Below are 21,858 nucleotides of genomic sequence, written 5' to 3' on the forward strand. Positions count from 1 at the left end.
CTTACACTTTAAAAACTGAGGTCAAACAGGAAGTAAAGTGGGAAGAAGACAAATTACTGGCGTGCAGAATTGGGATTCTTTCCTGATTACCCCGATAAACCCATATTATTGCCTGCTCCTTGACTCTGGACTTCTGCTTCTGTCAGCGAACCAAAAGCTTTTGCACTTTTGTTTTTCTAAAATGTTAATGGAGGGAACTTTCGATACACTTTGAAGTTAAAAAGTTTTTATTTGTTTTTTTGATAATGCACGGACCAAGGCAGGTGTGTTTCATAGACTGTATTTGGTGGCTCCGGTTTTACAAGCAAAATGCACCATTTTAAGAAATAAATAAAATGCAAAAGAATCAGCTAATTAAAAACAGGGGCTGATAAAGATAGCACTCTGAATAAGAGAATGGAGGGTTTCAAATGACAAAACCATGTTGCCAGTGAAAGCTCTGGCAGCAAAGAATAATAAAATGGAGCTAAGATATGGTAACTTGTGTGCAAAAGTAAGTGATTTTAAGAAAAAGAGAAGAGATAAATGTAGCTTTTGTAGAAATTAGTATTACAAAAGCTGAGGGGAATTAAACAGTTGAAGGTTGTTGAAGGTGTTGTGGGAGAAGAATTCTTGGTTTCCTTGCAGCCATCCTGAAGGAAGGATGGGCCCTTTTCCCAAGGGCATGGTCTGTGAATCCTGACTGAGATCACTTGAATGTGGATGATTTGGTTGGAATCACGGAAGGGAAAAGGGAGGGTTCAGTTTAAATTTAACTGCCTCCAAATATGTAAAAGGGAATGTAATTTTTGTACAGCTGTCTGAAAATAATTAGAGCAGTGCAAGGGAGAATTTGTGTGTGCAAATATATTGTGTCAATCTGTAAGGTTTTAAGGACCTAAACCAACACTCTTGGCTTGTAAAATCCTGCCCTGTAGTTTTCAGAATAATTGGTTTTATTATCATTTAACCCTTTGGGTGCTTCCATGCTGTATCAACATCTTTTGAAGACCAAAGCTGTAGCTGTGGGAGAGGCAGCCAGAAACAGGAGAATTGGGAGAGAGTCTGGATTTTTTTTTTTTTTGTGACAAAGTAGCACAAAGGAGCTGCAAAATATGGACATATGTGGGCAGCAAACAAACTAGTTGAAAGAAAAAAGGCTCAGAGTTCAACGCTCCAAGAAGGTAAGGTAGAAAAGATTATAAACTTGGCCTGCTCATAGAACAAAAACACAAGAAAAATGGAGGAAATTCCTCTGTTTTGCCTCAAATCAGCAAAAAAAATATGAAAAGGAAGGGCTATTTTAAGCAATAATCTCCCCCCCCCCCCCCCCCCCCCGCCCCACCCCAAAGGCAGTAGAAAAGAATTATTTTTGTCTTTCAGAACTTCAGGAAAAGCTTGCACCAGCAAAACCGCTGAAGAGCAAAACCATGGGTCTAATATTGGAACAAAGATTGTGTTTTGTGCTTTATGTTCTGTGTTGTTTGTCTTGGTACTAACATTTTTGTGTATTGAGTTTAAAATAAAAGTGGGGAAAGGTAAATCTATGTATAATTTGGTCCAGTCACATTGCATGGAACCCTGATAGTTAAACAAATGACACAAAGGGGTGAGGTAGTGGCTGCTATCATGTTTTTGTGCCCAGGAGCCTTTACAGCTATTCTGAAGGGAAACGGGCCCTTTCCTGAAGGAATTGTCTGTAAACAATTAATTGTAAATAACTGAAGCGGGCAGTGGGCAAAGGGACAATCTGACTGGAATCATTTGACTACTTACCAATTCGTCAAAATTATAAAAAAGCAATAAGGGATTTCCATTAAAACTTGACTGTCTCCGAAAGTACAAAATGGGAATCTGGGTACAGTTGTGTAAAAGGAATTGGAGCAGTGCAAGGGATATTAAGCAAACACAGACAGCTCGTGTTTCTTGGCTTTGTTATGCAGCATTTAATTTTTTGGATATCTCAGTAACAACAGAACATGATCATGGCAGGGGCAGGAAGAACCAAAATAGTAAAGGAAATGCTGGATTGGGGAAGTCAAATTCAAGAATTTCAAAATCTGTCCCAAGACTGGTGTCCTGGGGGGCAGGACGACCATACGAGCAGGGTGATCTCCCACCTCTTTTCAGCTAGTGGCCTGTGCTATACTGGATCCTCCACTTATTTATTGACAAATACAATTTGCAGAATTTCCAATTCACCTAGTGCTTTGGGAGCCAGGTTTGAATTCTGTTTTTCAGATGATTTTGAGTCTGGGCATTGTGCTTATTGACCAGTTTCTCTGGTGTTGATGATTTCTGTTTGTGATAGCTGAGTGGTTAAGGTGTTGGATTTGAAATCCAATGGGGTTCCCCCTCGCAGGTTCAAGTCCTGCTCACCATGTGGCTGGTGGTTTAACTACCCTTTCTTGCCAAGGCACTATATCTCTACAAACCCCCAAAACACTCTCAATCCCGACAACACTCCACTCTGTCCTGGAGCAGCAGTGACACGGGGGGGAGGATTGCCATAATGCACCAGCCCTCATAATAGTCACTCTGCAGAGGAGACTATTGTCCCTTCCTCTGGCCTTAATCCCCCAGAGCCCTGTTCCCAACTGGGATGTTCACAGCCTCTAACGAAACCTGGAGGAAATACTGATGAGGAATACAGCGCAATGACGGCTGACTTGCAGCCAATGATGCGGGAGGCAGAAAGTGGAGCCAGCATTGCCAAGAGCTCGACCGGTGCATGAGATCCTGCCCTCCCTGGCTCCCTCTGCCAACCGCTCTACGTCAGCCACAATGGATGAAAACAGACGGAGAACACCAATGGGTCACTCGGCCGGTCACCCCACCACCACCATTGTGTCACTCAGCATGATTCTTGTCCCCTCCTGTCTGGTCTGGAGCAGCAGTGACCCCAGGTGGCCACTCGGGGCAACGCATAAAGTGCGTCTCTCCAGGAGCAGCAGTGAGGCAGGGTGCGCACTGCAGGTAATGCACAGAGTGCCTGTGTCCTGGAGCAGCAGTGACACCCCACGGCCACGAAGGGCAGAACCAGGCTCTTGCAGGTGGGGTAGGCAGAAAATGATGGCAGTTGCATCCCACCTTACCATAGAGGCCCTGCCTCTCTCCATTGCCCAGCCCCATGTTTCCCCTCAGTGAAGTTCCAGCCCTGCCTCCTCCCCTCCATAACTCCCCTGCTCAGAGACCCGAAGCCCAAGGCTATGGCCGAGGATGGTGGGTGGCTGCTCTGCTAGCTGGCGCCATGGTGCAGGCAGCTGCAGCACCACCCGCTTTTCCGCCTGCCGTGTGGGGCCCTGCGGCCGCTCCTCAGCCCCCCACAGCCCTTCCACTGCTGGCAGCCCCTCAGAGCCGCCCGGGTCGGGAGGCAGCTCCGGGGCCAGCAGAGCCCTAGGGAAGCAGCAGCCATGGGGGACAGGACCCAGAAGCCCGGGGCAGGGCAGGTTGGTCCGGGTGTGACGCTGGCTGGATTAGGGGGACCATTTCTGATATTATTTAACATCAATATTTCAAAATTACAACTATTTGTATGAGACACAAAGGTTATAATGTGCTAAAGGTACAGGACATGGCCTGAGTATGATGATATGGGTTATGTGCATGTATCATATTTGTACTGGCAATTATGAGTTTCTTTGACGTATCTGTATGTCAGCTTGTGCTGTGTGTCTGGGCAACACCCCAGACAGGATGGCTGCAGCACTAGCTATTTAGTGGTCCATTAAAGGAAGTCAAAAGTACAATAAACCAAGGGAGGAAAAGAAACCTAGGGGCTGTCTCTTCTGTGTCACCAGGACTTACTCATGTGACTCCATCTTATTTCTGTACATTTCCACAAGCAGCATGGCAAAGGCCAAGGGACATAAAAAGCAGCTGCGCCACATCCATATTGTCTTTGGTCTTCAGCCTTCACCTACCTCTGGATCAACTCATCTACAACTGAAGCTGTAAACCAAGGACTGAGACCCAGCTGGGACCTAGACAAATTGGAGGACTGCGCCAAATGAAATCTGATGAGGTTCAACAAGGACAAGTGCAGAGTCCTGCACTTAGGACGGAAGAATCCCATGCACAGTTACAGACTGGGGACGACAGGCTAAGCAGGAGTTCTGCAGAAAAGGACCTGGAGGTAACAACAGTGGATAAGAAGCTGGATATGAATCAGCAGTGTGCCCTGGTTCCCAAGAAGGCTAATAGCATATTGGGCTGCATTAGTAGGAGCATTGCCAGCAGATCGCGAGAAGTGATTATTCCCCTCTATTTGGCATTGGTGAGGCCGCATTTGGAGTATTATGTCCAGTTTTGGGCCCCCCACTACAAAAAAGATGTGGAGAAGCTGGAGAGAGTCCAGCAGAGGGCAACAAAAATGATGAGGGGGCTGGAGCACAAGACTTATGAGGAGAGGCTGAGGTAACTGGGCTTGTTTAGTCTGCAGAAGAGAAGAATGAGGGGGGATTTGATGTAACTCAATCCAATATACAAATACATCAAAATATAATGAATGGACTTTTTTAAAAGCCAATATAAAACGTACGCTTTTCATTCAGAGTTTTGAAGTTTGCTTTTGATGTGACTTAATGGTTAAAGTCTCATTAAAAATACTGTATATTTACTGGCTACATGTAGGTAACACAGGGCAGTTCTGCCTGCATGGCTGGTGAAACACAATGATGCAGTACATTCAAGTTAATGGGAGTCTTTCCACAAGCTCCCATGTGAGTTTGCAGCTGACCTCTGGAAAGCATCGGGCTGACAGCTTGTTCTACCTCTTTCAGCATTCACATCGCTACACTGCACCTGGAGAGCTCTGTTGCCCCAGAGATGCTCCAGCCCATCCAGAGCACCTCCCACTTCGAGCAGAACCCACCGTTTGTCAAATGAATAGCCCAACGTCTAGAGAATGGAGCCACGTGCCAAGGAGGCTTCGCCGCCCCTCCCCCCTTTTGAAATCAGATGCAGTCAGATGTCTTGGCAGTCAGGAATTGGGAAGGCTACCTGTTTTCCTTCCCAGAAGACTCACCTTGAACGCCTGGTCCAGTGTCAGATAGCAATTGATAGTCCAGGAGATGGTACCATTGGCAGACATCTCCCGGACAAACATATCATGAAGGGATAGATTGTGTCGAATGGAGTTCTGGGAGGTGAGGAAATGTTTTTGGCTACCAAGCATAGGTGGGACCCTCAGATGCTATAGCGCGGGCAGGGGAACTCTGCCCCATGGAGTCCTGGCAGACCATGGCCCCTCATGCTCAACCGATACCCAGTTATATCTGCATAACTAATCCCTTTGGTGTCCTCACTGCAGATGTCCCAGCTTCCAGCCCAGTGTCCAGCCAGCCCTCTGCCCTGTCTGAGAGGAGTCGAGAGAGGATGCGGGGGTGTTTGGGATGGAAAAGAGAACAGCAGGAATTGAAGAGGGCCCTTTGTTTGAAACGGTTTCCATCCTGTTTGTTCCTTTCGATGCAAATGAAAAGCAATTCCTCAGCCAAGCATCCCACTAGTATTAGGCCCCTAGGTGGGGTCAGGTGCATCCCTGGCAGAGCATGTTACCTTCCAGCCTGGCTTCGCCACATGTTTGAAATAAGGGACATGAGCCTCAGTCCAGGTGTAGCTCTCCTTCAGGGTCATGCGCTCAATTACGTGCCTGTTACCTAGCAGCGCTGTGTTCTTGGGGAACCAGGGCTGGCTCACCGAAATACCCCCCCTCACCCCCAATACCACCCCACAGCCCATGCCTGACCCAGAAAGCAAAGGCATTTCAATAGGAAAAGGCTGTGGAAAACCCTCCCATCAAGGGTGATACAACACACATGCCTCATCTACATCCAAGATGTAAAAAGGGGGCATACAGAAGCCTCATCTACATCGAAGATGGAAACACACTGAACTCTGGGATTGCTGACGCAGGGACGCACTGCATGTTGGGAGATCTCTGCTCTTGATGTAAATGAACTAACACCTGCACACATATGTAGTAAGAAGTGAGAGCTTAAGGCCTGTAAAACAGGCTAAGGCCTAAATGGAAAAAGCCGAGTGAACAGAAGTATAAGGGGTCACTCAAGTTAACTGAGACTGGTATAGGAAAGTGCTGATTCTGCAAGGTTGTAAGATTGCCAAAATATTACTAAAATATGTAGTGGGTATAAGAGGTACCAAGATACTAACTCTCTGAAATGACACTTTGATGGGTAGAAATGATACATGGGGTGGCGGTGTCCAAATCAGCCAATCAACGGGAAAAGGTGGTATTAGACTACGCCAGGAGGGTGGCAACTACCTACGTGAAAGGGGGCAGACCGAAAGTGTATGTAACAGTGTATAAAAGAGGATGTCAGAGGGAATACCGGTGTCCGGTCTAGGGGATAACGGAAAGTCCCGCCGTTGGGCCGAGACCATTGTAACGCCGCCAATATGAAACTGACCCAGAGATACTCTGTAAGTCATTTCTCATTGTGCCGCACGCAATAAACCTCGCTTGGGCGCCTTCGTTACTCAGCTAATCTGTGGTCGTGTCGACTCATTCGATCATGAGAGCCGTCTCAGTTCCCTGGCCAGAGCTGGGACAGCATCTACACAGGGACACACGCACGCAGCCTACACTGATAAATACCAGTGACAGCATCGACCAACACACCGAGTACCACAACATCCAGCTCCGCAGTTATCAGACCAGTCTAGGTATTGCTATGCAGAACACTGTATCCTGGTTGCATTGTGAGCTCTCTCTCAAGGAAAAGCGCCCTTTCAGGAAGGATCAGCTCCTTTTAGTCCAGCCATTATTTATCTATAAACAAACCTGTTGAGCTTTTTTTGTAGACATCACAGTTCAAACCCCTGTTCTGATGCTTGGATCCAAAACTCTGCATCAGTTCCACTGGAACCTGTCTTCTCTTCCTGACTGATCGTGTTGGGGGCTCTGCCACACTCAAAGCGCTCCAGTCCCTAAGCTGACCAGCTGTTTTCTTGGGAACCTCTGAGCTGCATGGAGGGGTAAGACTGCACGGCCCTTCTTCCCCCAACACACTTTCTCTCTCTCTCTCTGTCCAGGTATAACTTTCTACTTTTGTAATCAAACCTGGGCTAGCTTTCTCCAGTCCCCCAACTGTCATTGTGTAGTATTGTAAGCATTTGATTGTTTTTCTCTCCTTGTCTGTGTGGAATCAAATAAATAAGCATTACATTTATTAATAGAATGCTTGGTCTGAAACTGGTCATAGAAGGCCTGGCCTGAAGTTGTAGCCTGAAATTGAAACAGAAGGCCCAGGCTAAGCCATTAACAGAATGCCTCAACTGAAACTAGGATAAAGATGTTAAAACCTCACAAGAGGTCTCTGAACCACACCCGAGAGGCAAGTCTCTGTTATGAGCCTTAAGCCTTATTGAAGTCTGAACAGACTTCCCCTGTTTGGATAAGTACCAGTACCTGCCCCCCTTTGTCTTACTGGCCCCATAGAGACTTACTCCATACAAATTAGCATTTGAACAAGTATTGTGTCACCACCCATCTTCGGGTGTTAGCCAGGGTCCCTGAAAACCTGATTGTATACTCAAGTGACTCATTGGGCGTTCCTGTGAGGGCATCTGGTGTGCCCCACTGTGCATTGTGATTGTCTTTTCTGTTAAGTATAAACTGTTAATCAAATTCACTATACGATCTACATGTAAATGAACCTAAGCAACCCCTATATAAGTCTTTTGTAGCTGGTAGCCAGGTGAAGTACATTTGCCCAGCATCCAGACATGCTGCTTGACTTCCCTATAGCCACCTGGGTTTTCCCTATGGCTATAGTATTCCCCATAGCTATAGTTATGTGAGTGTGTGTATCACAATTAAAGCTGCACCCGATCCAACTCTAAAATGTAGCAGTGTGATTGTTTTCCACGACATCTGGTATTACTATTAGTACATATCTAGCTATAAGATAACTGTTACAATCAAGCTGGTTGCCACCTTCTCTCTCTCTCTGTCTCTCCAAACTTTATTTTACTCCTTTGTGTCCTTGGTCCCTCTCTTACTCTGCAGCAACGCTTCTCTTACCTAAGCCAAAGATCTCTGGAGTGCCCAAAAATCCTATGGGGTTTGCTCATCAAGGGGGTTACTGCTAGAGCAATTGTGGTGTAAAGGGGCATATGAAGGGGACAGCTGAGAAGTGCTGCTCTACCTAGCCTACGGAGTCCAGGGGCAACCAAGGGTGCATCTCAAGTGCTGTTTGACCCAGCCTGACTGAGTCCAGGGGCAGATAGACGGGAGTAGCCAAAAGGTGCTGTTTGGATCCAGCCTGCTCTATTCCGGTGCATGGCAAAGGGGCATATAAGGGTGGTCACTGAAAGTGTGGTGTCACTCAGCCTGCTGAGTTCAGGGATGCATAAGGGGTCAGCTGACAGTGCGGATAGCCCGGTCCGTTCAGACGCACTCCATTAATCTGAAATATGTGTGTGTGGGGGGGGGGGGGCGAGGGTATTTGAATCTGGTGCTGGAGGAACCCAGCCCTGAAAACCTTAGGTCCTGCAGGATAACTCCATTGGGAGTGGGCTTGTAGCCAAATGAACACACAAGTAACACAAGCAGTACATTAATAGAATCACACACCCCTTCCAGGAAGGTAACCCTAATAAATGAGCATACCCCAAGGTGAAGGGCAAATCTGGTAACAGAGAGCATCGATAAACTAAGCCCCACAAGTCCCTGTGTGAGGCTCATTATCCCCATTCCACAGGGGAAACTGAGGCATGGAGAGAGGACTGATGTTAAGGATGACACATGAGAGCACAGAAGAGAACCCAGGAATTTTGGTTCTAAATCACATGCTTTAGTGACTAGATTCCCACATCCCATCCTCAGCAAAGATGGAAAGCCAGAAGTCCTAGCTCCTAGTGCCATGCTCTACTGACTAGCTCCCACTCTCTGCTCTCCCAAAGGGGCTGTTTCTGTCCCCACAATAATAGATGCATAGATTCCAGGGCCAGAAGCGACCACTATAATTATCTAATCTGAATTCCTGTATAACACAAGCCATATGACTTCCCCCAGATAATTCCTACAGCAGATCTTTTACAAAAACATCCAATCTTGATGTAAACATTCCCAATGATGTAGGATCCCCACGATCCTCGGTAAATTGCTCCATTGTTGACCGCCTTATTTCCAGTCTGAATTTGTCTAGCTTCAGCTCTCAGACAGTGGATCATGTTAGACCTTTTTTGCTAGGCCGAAGAGCCCATTATTAAATATTTGTTCCCCATGTAGGTACTTACAGACTGTTATCAAGTCACCCCTTAACCTTCTCTTTGTTAAGCTAAATAGAGCTCTCCAACTTGTCAACATCCTTCTTGAACTGTGGACATCAGAACTAGATATAGTAATCCAGATGTAGTCGCCCCAGGGCCACATACATAGGTAAAATCACCTCTGCACTCCTACTCGAGATTCCTGTTTATTCATTCAAGGATAGCATTAGCCTTTTGGACTACAGTGTTGCCCTGGGTGCTCACGTTCACCTGATTATACAGGCCAACCCCCAAAGCTTTTTCCCAGTCACTGCTTCCCAAGATAGAGCCTGATCCTGTAAGTAGGGCCTTTGTTATTTGTTCCTAGATGTGCACATTTACATATTAGATATTATATTATATTAAAAGGCACATCGGTTGTTTACCAAGTGATCCAGATCAGTCTGTATCAGTGATCTGTCCACTTCATTATTTATCACTCCCTCCAATTTGTGTGTCATTTGCAAATGTTATCAGTGACGATTCTATGTTTTCTTCCAGGTGACTGATAAAAATGTTTCATAGCGTAGTAGGATCAAGAACAATCCCTGTGGGACCCCACTAGAACCACACTTGGTAATCATAGATGATTTCCCATTTACAATTACATTTTGAAACCTACCAGTTAGCCATTTTTTAATCCAGTTAATCTGTTCCAGGTTAATTGCAGGTTAATCTTTCTTATTCTTGAAACAAATGTGTGATACCAAGTCAAATGACTTACAAAAGTCTAAACATATTACATCAGCACTATTCCTTTTATCAGTCAAACTTGTAATCTCATCAAAAAAGATATCAAGTTAGTTTGACAGGATCTATTTTCCAAAAATCTGTGTTGATTGGCACCAATTATATTACCCCCTTATTAATCAAGTCCTGTATTGGCCACTTGATTATCTTGCCTGGGATAGATGTCAGGCTGACAGGCCTATGACCTATACCTGGGTCATCCCGTTTACCCCTTTTAAATATTGGCACAACAGTAACTTTCTTCCAGTCTTCTGGAACTTCCCTGGTGTTCCAAGGCTTAGTGAACGTCATCAGGAACAGTCCAGTGAGCTCCTCAACCAGCTCTTTTAAATCTCTGGAATGCAAGTTATCCGGACTTACTGATTTAAAAATGTCTAACTTTAGTAGCTGCTGTTTAACATCCTCCTGAGATATTAGTGGAATGGAAAAAGTGTAATCATATAACATGAGGATATCATGTTTTTTCCCCAAATACAGAACAGAAATGCTTCTGCCTTTTCTGCATTATTATTAATAATAAGTCTACCATTTCCATCTAGTAATGGACCAATACCATTGTTAGGATTCTTTTTGTTCCCAATATGTTTTTAAAACTCCTTATTTTCCTTAATTCTGCTGGCCAGTTTTCTCCTTGTGTCCCTTTGCTTCCCTTATCAATTTTCTACAATACCTAGCATCTGATTAATATTAATATTAGCTTCTCATTTGTTTCATTTGTTATAAATAATGGGGTTTTTTAATAGCTGTCTTCGCTTCCTCCCACACCATGTCTTTTTTTAAACCAGCACACCCTTTTTTCTTGAGTGTGGGATTGTGGCTTTTGGGGCATCTAGTGGAAGTGTTGCTAAACAATTCCCAATTATCATTCACACTTTTTTGATTAAGTCTTCCTCCCAGCTGATTTAGTTCATGATTGGCATAACTGTCAAGAAGCACAGTTATATAAGAACAGCCAGACTGGGTCAGACCAGTGGTCCATCTAGCCCAGTATCCTGTCTTCCAACAGTGACCATTGCCAAATGCTTCAGAGTGAACAAAGCAATAAACAAGTGATCTATCCCTGTCGTCCAATCCCAGCATGTGGCAGTCAAAGCATGGGGTTGCATCCCTGACTATCCTGGCTAATTGCAATTGACGGACCTCCCCTCCATGAACTTATCTAATTCTGTTGAACGGCAGAATAGAGGGCGGGACCCTCTCATCTGGCCCCCCGAGCCCCCCGCTGCTCCGGGTAACACCAAGGAAGGACGGCCCGAGGTAGGGCCGGGCCTTTCCGGCCCTCCTTTTCCCTCTGCTTTGGGCCCCGGTGGCCCTCTGGGAGACAACGTGGCGACGCGGCGCAGGGGGGCCGCCGACGCCTTCCAGGCAACAGGCTAGAGAAGATGCCAGCAGTACCCCGGAGGGTGAGGCCAGCGAGGGGGTACCGGGGCTCCGGCGAGAGGGCGGTACGAGGGTCCCACCGACAGTGGAAGGACCACAGCGCGCCCCTGCTCGCTCTGGCGACCGTGTTTTGCCCTGCTGCGTCTCACGGCACTCCGGGTTTTCAAGACCCCTGGTCGGGCTGACGGAGCAAGCTCGGCCCCGCTCGGCAGCGAGGGAGATCGGTCAGACCCTCCCACAGGAAGGAGGTGGGCACGCACCCAGTCCCCCCCAAACCCTGGGGAGAGGGTTGGTTCGTTCCCCGAAGACGGTCCGCGAAAGAAGGAGGGTCCCAGATCCGCCTGAACGCCGGAACCCCGGCCCGCGGAGGGCCCTCCCCGTCGCGACCGCGAGTGCCACATCGATCGTGAGGACGAGGGAAGCGGGTCCCAACGCTTGGGTTTCCCCGGAGACCGGAAGCCGGGGAAGGAGGCAAACCCAGCAGGGAGCCCCGTAGGGGTGGGTTCACCCTGCCAGAATTCACCTTGCCCCCCTCATCAGAGGTCGGGTACAATTCTCGGATTGGTCCCCTAGGCCGTCTCTGGTTCTCACCAAGTCCTGAGAAACCTGTCCTCACAAATCTCCGCGCACCTTTTGGAATGGGGACCGTGGAAACGGCAGACCGCACATCAGCGGGACAAACTCGGAATTGCGTCCGAGCCTCTGGTTCTCCTCGGCGGGTAGAGACGTCTTTGGCGACCCCTTCTGGACTTCCGTGAGAACGCGGGCCATCAGGTCAACCCATTCACTAGAATGGAGGGTTGACCTGGTGGCCGGGGGAACTTAAACTTTTTTTCAGCTGGTTACCGGGGTTGACCTGGTGGCCGGGGGAACTTAAACTTTTTTTCAGCTGGTTACCGGGGTTGACCTGGTGGCCGGGGGAACTTAAACTTTTTTCAGCTGGTTACCGGGGTTGACCTGGTGGCCGGGGGAACTTAAACTTTTTTCAGCTGGTTACCGGGGTTGACCTGGTGGCCGGGGGAACTTAAACTTTTTTTTTTCAGCTGGTTACCGGGGTTGACCTGGTGGCCGGGGGAACTTAAACTTTTTTTCAGCTGGTTACCGGGGTTGACCTGGTGGCCGGGGGAACTTAAACTTTTTTTCAGCTGGTTACCGGGGTTGACCTGGTGGCCGGGGGAACTTAAACTTTTTTCAGCTGGTTACCGGGGTTGACCTGGTGGCCGGGGGAACTTTAGATTTTTTTTTTTTTCCAAGCTGGTTACCGGGGTTGACCTGGTGGCCGGGGGAACTTAAACTTTTTTTCAGCTGGTTACCGGGGTTGACCTGGTGGCCGGGGGAACTTAAACTTTTTTTTTTCAGCTGGTTACCGGGGTTGACCTGGTGGCCGGGGGAACTTTTTTTTTTTCAGCTGGTTACCGGGGTTGACCTGGTGGCCGGGGGAACTTAAACTTTTTTTCAGCTGGTTACCGGGGTTGACCTGGTGGCCGGGGGAACTTAAACTTTTTTCAGCTGGTTACCGGGGTTGACCTGGTGGCCGGGGGAACTTAAACTTTTTTCAGCTGGTTACCGGGGTTGACCTGGTGGCCGGGGGGACTTAAACTTTTTTCAGCTGGTTACCGGGGTTGACCTGGTGGCCGGGGGAAGCTGGTTACCGGGGTTGACCTTTTTTTTTTTTTTTCCTTAAACTTTTTTCAGCTGGTTACCGGGGTTGACCTGGTGGCCGGGGGAACATAAACTTTTTTCAGCTGGTTACCGGGGTTGACCTGGTGGCCGGGGGAACTTTAGATTTTTTTTTTTTTTTTCCAAGCTGGTTACCGGGGTTGACCTGGTGGCCGGGGGGACATAAACTTTTTTCAGCTGGTTTTTTTTTTTTTTTCCAAGCTGGTTACCGGGGTTGACCTGGTGGCCGGGGGAACTTAAACTTTTTTCAGCTGGTTACCGGGGTTGACCTGGTGGCCGGGGGAACTTAAACTTTTTTCAGCTGGTTACCGGGGTTGACCTGGTGGCCGGGGGAACTTAAACTTTTTTCAGCTGGTTACCGGGGTTGACCTGGTGGCCGGGGGAACTTAAACTTTTTTCAGCTGGTTACTGGGGTTGACCTGGTGGCCGGGGGAACTTAAACTTTTTTCAGCTGGTTACCGGGGTTGACCTGGTGGCCGGGGGAACTTAAACTTTTTTCAGCTGGTTACCGGGGTTGACCTGGTGGCCGGGGGAACTTAAACTTTTTTCAGCTGGTTACCGGGGTTGACCCGGTGGCCGGGGGGACTTAAACTTTTTCCAGCTGGTTACCGGGGTTGACCTGGTGGCCGGGGGGACTTAAACTTTTTTTCAGCTGGTTACCGGGGTTGACCTGGTGGCCGGGGGGACTTAAACTTTTTTTCAGCTGGTTACCGGGGTTGACCTGGTCTCTGGTGGGACTTTGACTTTTTCAGCTTGTTACCCGGGTTGACCTGGTGGCCGGGGCGACTTGGACTTTTTCCCTCCTTTTTCCTCCAGGTGGGCCTGGGGGTAGTCAGACCCTTTCCAGTGGAGAACGCGATGCCGCCGGGGGTGGAGGCGTGGGGAGGGCGAAGGATCGGGCCCACCGCCCATCCCACTCACCGCACCGCCCTCGGGCAGTGCTCCCCGTGGAATTTTCAAGGAGGCGGGCTCCCCCGCCCCTGGGAAGCTTTCGTCTCGTCCTGCTGTCCAGGGCCGGCCCCCGGAGCCGGAACGCGGGATGTGGCGAGGGGCTTCGGGGTGGCCTGAGAAGCACACCGCACCAGGCCTCGGGTTCCTGGGAGTGCGACCGCATCGTGGAGGAGGGGAATGCGTTTCGAGCGCGGGGCTGTGAACGCAGGACGGGGAGTCGGTCAGGGAGAGCGGGCGAGGAGGGAGGCAGGAGGTTGCCTACGGCCATACCGGACCGAACGCCCCCGATCTCGTCCGATCTCGGAAGGTAAACCGTCCCGGGCCTGGCTAGTACTTGGATGGGTGACCGCCTGGGAATCCCAGGTGCTGTAGGCATCTTTTCTCCAGCTGAGAGAGAAAAAACTCCCGTTTTCTTCTCCCCACGCTACCGTTCGGGCGGGATGCTGACGCGGACGGCGGGAGGTGAAAAGCCACCCGGCCCACCCGATGCAGGGCCCTCTCTGCGCAGGGTCAGAGGGCACCGCCGGACCGGCGAGCCGGGCCGGAGGAGGTTCTGCAGCTCCCCACCGTGGCTCTCCTCATAGGTTACTCTCCCGGGGCGCTCTGTGCCCCTCCCCCCCCCCCCCCCCCCCCCCGCCCCCGCGGCCGAGCTGCTGGCCGGCAGGAAGGCTCCGCGGCTCCTGGATCCCACCCTGCCTCGGCACGGCGCCAAGCGGGTCCGCGTCTGCTGGATGCGCTGCCCCGGTCGTCCTCGCGGCCCCTGGATGCCGCCCTCCCATGGCCTGGAGGCGAGCGGGTGGGCAGTCCCACGACCCCCCCCCCCACAGGGATTTCCACGACCCCGCCGACAGCAAGAGGGGTCCAGGGCCCTTGGGGGGGACAGTCCCCGGCCACCCCGAGCCCCCTCGGACCCGAGGCCGGGCGTCAGCAAAGCCTCCGAGCCCCTCGGGGCACCCTACTCTGAACGGGCCTGGCCTGCCTGCGAGCCGGTGTGCATCCCCAGCCTCTCCCCCAGGGCTCTCCCCCCCCCCCCCCCCCCCAGCAGCTCCCCTCCAGGGACTTCCACGGCCCCGCCGACCGCAGGAGGGGCCCAGGGCCCTTAGGGGCACTTTCCCAGGCCGCTCCGAGCACCCTCGGCCTCCCAGCCGGGCGGCAGTAAACCCTCAGAACCCCTCGAGGCAGCCTATATTGGCCAGGGCTGGCCTCCCGGCGAGGGGGGTGTGCAGAACACTGCCTCTCCCTTCCCGCGGCCCCGCCGACCACATGGGGGGCGGGCGGGCGGGCGGTCCGGGGCACCTGGCTGCCCGTGTCCCCGCAGCCCTGGAAGGGGCCGGGGGGACAGACCACCCCTGCCCGCGGGGCTTGTGTTCTGGGCGGGTGGCTGCAGTGGAACTCTGCTGCTCCACCTCCTCCCTCTGTCACTCCCAGCAGGCTGCCTTCCCTTCCCTTCCCTTCCCTCCCCTCCCCTGGCTGCTGCCCCTCAATACTAACCCTGCCCCTCCCCCTAACCCTAACCTTCCCCTAACGCTAACCCACACAGACACCCTAACCCTAACCCCTAAATCCTATCCCTAATCCCTGACCCTCCCCCAAACACCCCCTCCGCCTAACCCTAACCCACCCCCACCTCCCCCTAATTATAACCCTCCCCCTTCCGCTAACCCTAAACCCTATCCCTAACCCCTGACCCTAACCTACCCCTAACATTTCTCCTCCCCCTGCCCCTAACCCTAAATCCCACCTTAGCTCTAGCAATCACTCTCACCCTCCTCCTCCTCCTAACTCTAACCCTAACCCTACCCCAAACCCTGCTCCTCCCCCTCCACCTAATCCTCACCCTCCCCCTCACACCCTAACCCTCCCCCATCCACAAAGCATCCCCCAACCCTAAACCTAAACCGTGACCCTAACCCTAACCACAACCTAACCCTCCTCCTCCCACTAACCCAAACACTTACCAGCTGAAGACTGTCCCCCTAACACTAACCCTCCCCCAACCCTAACCCTCAGCCCTAGCCCTGTCCCTCCCCATACTCTAACCCTAAGCGTAACCCTAAATCTAAACATAACACTAACCCTAAGCCTATCTCTCCCTCAACCGCAAAGAATCCCCCTAACCCTAACCCTAGCGCTAGCCCTAACCCTAAGCATCCCCCTAAACCTAACCTTTCCCAAACCGCAAAGCATCGTCCTAACCCTAGCACTAGCTTTAGCCCTATCCCAAGCCCTATCCCTCCCCCAACCCTAACCGTAACCCTACCCCTAACCCTCCCCGTCCCCCCTAACCTTGCCCCTCCCCTCCACCTAACCCGACCATTCCCCTCCCCCTAACCCGAAACCTCCAACAACTGTGAAGCATCCCCCTAACCCTTACCCTAAACCCCCTCCTCCCCCTAACCCTCCATCAACTGCAAAGCATCCTCCTAACTTTAACGCTAGCCCTAGCCTTAGCCCTAGCCCTAACCCTAACCCTAACCCTAATCCTCACCCTCACCCTGACCCTAACCATCCAACTCCCCATCACTCTAACCCTGACCCTAACCCTCCCCTCCCTCTCCCATTAATCCTACCCTAATCTGCCCCTCCCACTAATCCTAACCCACCCAAACTGAAGACTGTCCCCCAAACCCTTTCCCCTCCCCCTAACACTAGACCTAGCCATAGCCCTATCCCTTGCCCTACCTCTCCCCTATCTCTAACCCTAACCTGCCCCTCCCTGTAACTCTAACCCTCACCATCCCCCTAACCCTAACCCTCCGCCAACCGCAGAGTCTCCCTAATCCTCCCCCTAACCCTAACCCTCCTACTCCCACAACCCTAACCCATTCCCTAAATCTAACCCAAACCCTAACACTACTCTAACCCTAACCCTAATCATACCCTGACCCTAGCCCTAACCCTCCCACTGCTGCAACTCCAACCCTCCTCCTTCCTCAAACTCTAACCAACTCCAACCCTCAACCGCAAAGCGTCCCTAACCTCAATCCACCCCCAACTGCAAAGCATCCCGCTACCCCTACCCCTCACCCTCATCCTTACCCTGACCTTAACTGTAAACCCTAACCACTAACCCTAACCCCTGATCCTGACACTGACCCTAACCCTAGCCCTAGCCCTAGCCCTCACCCTAAACCTAACCCTGCCCCTCCCTTTGCCCCTCCCGCTAACCCTTTCCCTGACCATCACCCACACCCTAATACTAAACCCTGACCCTGACCCTAACTTAACCCTCCCCCTAACCCTAAACCCTATCCCTAACCCCTGACCCTAACTACCCCCTAAAACTTCCCCTCCCCCTAACCCTAACGCTTACCCTCCCCCAACAGCAAAGTGTCCCCCTACGCTAATCCTAAACCTAGGCCTAGCTCTAGCACCCTCACCCTCCTGCTAATCCTAACCCTAACCTTTACGCTAACCCTGCCCTTCCACCTAATCCTCCCCCCACCCCCACCACCTAACCCTAACCCTTCCCCATCTGCAAAGCGTCCCCCTAACCCTAACCCGTGACCCTGACCCTAACCCTCCCCCTCTCCCCTTAGCCCTATGCTACCCTGCCCCTCTCACTAACCCTAACCCTCCCCAACTGCAGACTGTCCCCCTAAACCTCCCTCTCCCCATAACCTTAGCCTGAGTCCTAGCCTTAACCCTACCCCTAATCTCCTCCCTCCCCTTAACCGTAATCCTGCCCTTCCCCCTCCCCCTAACCCTAACCCTCCCTCTAACCCTACCACTCCCCCTCCCCCTAACCCATTCCCTAAAACTAACCCAAACCCTAACACCACTCTAATCCTAATCATACCCCTAACACTCCCACTGACGCAACTCCAACCTTCCCCTTCCCCAACTTCTAACCAACGCCAACCCACAACCGCAAAGCGTGTCCCTAACCTTAATCCACCACCAACTGAAAAGCATCCCGCTAACCCTAACCCTCACCCAAACCCTAACCCTCACCCTTACCCTGACCTTAACTGTAAACCCTAACCCCTAACCCCTGACCCTGATCATAATCCTAGCACTAGCCCTTGCCCCAGCCTTAGCCTTCCCCCTCCCCCAACCTTGCTCCTCCTCCTAACCCTTCCCAAACCGCAAAGTGTCCCCCTAATACTAGCACTGGCCCTAGGCCTTCCCCTAACCCTTACCTCCAATTAACCCTAACATTAACCATCCTCCTACCTTTTCCTCCAACCCTAACCCTCACCCTAACCCTCACCCTAAACCCAACCCTGCCCCTCCCCTTGACCCTCTCCCTAACCCGAAACCTCCCCCTAAGCCTTACCCTAATCCTTTCCCTAACCTTGACCCGCACCCTAATCCTAAACCCTGACCCTGACGCTAACCCTGAACCTAACCTCCCCCTAAAACTTCCCCTCCCCTTAACCCTAACACTGACCTTCCCCAACCGCAAAGTGTCCCCCTAAACCTAGCCCTATCAATCACCCTCCTCCTCCTCCTAACTCTAACCTAACCCTACACAAACCCTGCCTCTCCCCCTCCACCTAATCCTCCCCTCACACGCACCCCTAACCCTAACCCTCCCCCATCCGCAAAACATCCCCTAAACCTAACCTGTGACCCAGACCCTAACCTTAACCGTACTACTAACCCTGACTCAAACCATCCAACTCCCCATCACCCTAACCCTGACCCTAAACCTAACCCTTCCCCTCCTATTGTCCCTCCCGCTAACCCTAACCCTCCCCTTCCCCCTAAACCTTACCCTAACACTGACCTTGACCCTCACACTAAACCTAGACACTGACCCTAACCGTACTCCTAACCCTGACACTAACCCTCCACCTCCTTCTCCCCTTAGCCCTACCCTAACCTGCCATTCCCACTAACCCTAACCTTCCCCAGCTGCACACTATCCCCTTAACCATCCCTCTCCCGCTAACCCGAGTCGTAGCCTTAGCCGTACCCCTAAAATTCCCCCTCCCCCTAACCATTCCCTAAACCTAACCCAAACCCTAACACTACTCTAATTCTAACCCTAATCATACCCTAACCCTACCTCAAGCCTCCCACTGCCACAACTCCAACCCTCCCCCTTCCCTGAACTCTAACCAACTCCAACACTCAACCGCAAAGTGTTTCCCTAACCTTAATCCACCCCCTACTGCAAAGCATCCCGCTAACCCTAACCCTAACCCCTGACCCTGATCATAACCCTAGCTCTAGCATTAGCCCTACCCCTAGCCTTAGCTTTCCCCCTCCGCCTAACCCTAACCCTGCCCCTCCCCCTAAACCTAACCCAAATCCTACTCTAATCCTAACCCTAATCTAACCCTAACCCTACCCCAACCCTCCCTCACCAGTAACTCCAACCCTCCCCCCCACCCTAACCACCAACTGCAAAGCGTATTCCTAACCCTAATCCACCTCCAACTGCAAAGCATCCTGTTAAACCTAACCCTAAACCCTGACCCTGACACTAACCCTAGCCCTAGTCCAAGTCCAAGCCCTAGCCCTAGCCCTCACCCTAAAACCTAACCCTGCCCCTCCCCGTGACCCTCTCCCTAACCCGAACCCTCCCCCAAGCCTTACCCTAATCTTTCACTGACCTTGACCCGCTTCCTAATCCTAAACTCTGACCCTGATGCTAACCCTAACCTAACCCTCCCCCTAACCCTATACTCAATCCCTAACCCCTGAACCTAACCTCCCCTAAAACATCCCCTCCCCCTAACCCTAACACTGACACTCTCCCAACCGCCGTGTCCCCCTAACCCTAGCCCTATCAATCACCCTCATCCTCCTCCTAACTCCTACACAAACCCTGCCTCTCCCCCTCCACCTAATCCGACCCTCACATGCACCCCTAATCCCCCCCCATGCAAAGAATCCCCTAAACCTAACCCGTGACCCTGACCCTAACCGTACTCCAAACCCTGACCCTAAACCTAAACCGTCACCTCCCATTGTCCCTCCCGCTAACCCTAACCCTCCCCTTCCCCTTAAATCTTACCCTAACACTAACTTGACCCACACACTAAACCGAAACACTGACTCTGCCCCTAACCCTAACCTAACCCACCCAACCCTTCCCCTCCCCCTAACCCTAAACCCTGTCCCTAACCCTGACCCTAACCTCCCCCTAACACTTCCTCTCCCCCTAACCCTAACGCTTACCCTCCCCCAACAGCAAAATGTCCCCCTACGCTAATCCTAAACCTAGGCCTAGCTCTAGCACCCTCACCCTCCTGCTAATCCTAAACCTAACCCTTATCCTAACACTGCCCCTCCACCTAATCCTTCTCCCACCCCCACCACCTAACCCTAACCCTTCCACATCCGCAAAGCGTCCCCCTAACCCTAAACCTAACCCGTGACCCTGACCCTAACCCTCCCCCTCCCTCTTCCCTTAGCCCTACCCTAACCTGCCCCTCCCACTAACCCTAACCCTCCCCAACGGCAGACTGTCCCCCTAACCATCCCTCTCCCCATAACCCAAGCCCAAGTCCTAGCCTTAGCCCTACCCCCTGAATCCTGCGATCCGAGTTCAAATCTCGGTGGGGCCTCGTGTCTCCTCTCTTACTTCCTAGAGATGGGGACGGCTTCGCGGCCGCGTCTCCCTCCTCGAAATGACTTGGGAGCCTACCTTTTGATGACTGCCGTTTGTGGGTTGAGCGCCACGGGGGACGTACGCTCCAGACGGCTCGGTGTTCCCGGCCCTCTGGGACGCGGAGTGAGCTGGATTTAGGCTGAGTCGTGCAGCTGGGCCGGATGCCTGGCCTTGCAGTGAGCCCCGGTGCTGGAGCTACCGGGCAAAGTCACTTTGGCGGTGTGGGCGTACCCCAGCAACGCTGAAGGGCGGGCATGTGGGAGCGAGGCTTAACATTCCTGCCGATTGCTCAGGGATGGAGAATGGAGTAATGTGTAGGTTGACGAGCTGGGCCTTGTACAGTTTGGGCAGGGTTTAGCTGAGCTGTGCATTTGCTTGTCAAATGGCCTGAGGAGGTCGCTGGAGGGAGGAGGCCCGGGTTAGGGCAGGGGAGAGAGGGAGAGACGCAGACTCGCTGTTCTGTTTGTGCCTCCCTTTTTCGTGCCTACTTTCTTCTGCACGAAATTCCAAGGCTGTTCTGTGAGCCTGGCTAGCTCAGTCGGTAGAGCGTCAGACTCTTAATCTGAGGGCCCAGGGTTCAAGTCCCTGGTCAGGTGTGGAAATGCAGCCTGCGTGGTGACCTGTCCCTTGACAATAGCGGCTGTGTGACCTGTCCCTTGACAATAGCCTGTGTCCTTTTCTTCAGGTCTTGGAGATCTGGTTTAGTTGAATTGCGCGTGCGCTTATCCGATGGCCTGAGGGGGGCGCTGGAGGGCAGGGCAGGGGAGAGAGGGAGAGATGCAGACTCCCTGTTCTGTTTGGGCCTCGCTTTTTCGTGCCTAACTTGTCTTCTGCACCAATTTCCAAACGCGCCCCCCGAGCCCGGCTAGCTCAGTCGGCAGAGCATCCGACTTTTAATCTGAGGGCCCAGGGTTCAAGTCCCTGGTCGGGCAGGCCAGTTGCTGTTCCGGACTTAACGGTCATCTGACTGTTGAAAAGAGCGGCCGTGTCCCATCCCCCAACTTTTCTTCAGGTCTTGGAGAGTCCCAGGAAACAGCCTTTGTAACGTGGAATGCACGGCCAACTTCCTGAGATGCCCGCTGCCCTCAGAGCCTTGAAGAAAGTGGTGTGTGCCCAGCTGCTGAGATAATGCTGGGGTGGGCAGATAGGAGATGGAGGTCTTGAGTGAGGGAGGCAATCATTTGCCCACACAACGTCCAGCCCGTAAAAATCAGAGGGCAGAGCGGCCCCCGCTTCTCGGTCCCATGGTGTAAGGGCCAGCACCCAGGACTCTGAATCCT

The 21,858-nt window shown here is 51.8% G+C and overlaps 4 non-coding genes across 4 annotated transcripts; all 4 read left to right on the forward strand.

Moving 5' to 3' along the window:
• Positions 1–2,283: 2,283 nt before the first annotated feature.
• TRNAS-UGA (transfer RNA serine (anticodon UGA)) lies at positions 2,284–2,360 on the forward strand. The gene has a single exon. It is a non-coding gene; the product is annotated as a tRNA-Ser (tRNA).
• An 11,909-nt stretch (positions 2,361–14,269) lies between these two features.
• On the forward strand, positions 14,270–14,388 carry LOC137159950 (5S ribosomal RNA). The gene has a single exon (XR_010921764.1). It is a non-coding gene; the product is annotated as a 5S ribosomal RNA (ribosomal RNA).
• A 6,713-nt stretch (positions 14,389–21,101) lies between these two features.
• Positions 21,102–21,174, forward strand: TRNAK-CUU (transfer RNA lysine (anticodon CUU)). The gene has a single exon. It is a non-coding gene; the product is annotated as a tRNA-Lys (tRNA).
• A 263-nt stretch (positions 21,175–21,437) lies between these two features.
• On the forward strand, positions 21,438–21,510 carry TRNAK-UUU (transfer RNA lysine (anticodon UUU)). Its single transcript has one exon. It is a non-coding gene; the product is annotated as a tRNA-Lys (tRNA).
• The last annotated feature ends 348 nt before the right edge of the window (positions 21,511–21,858 follow it).

Source organism: Emydura macquarii, unplaced genomic scaffold (genome assembly GCF_026122565.2).
Source record: "Emydura macquarii macquarii isolate MOO-44397 ecotype Brisbane River unplaced genomic scaffold, CSIRO-AGI_Emac_v2 contig_2023, whole genome shotgun sequence".
Taxonomy (NCBI): Eukaryota; Metazoa; Chordata; order Testudines; family Chelidae; genus Emydura; species Emydura macquarii.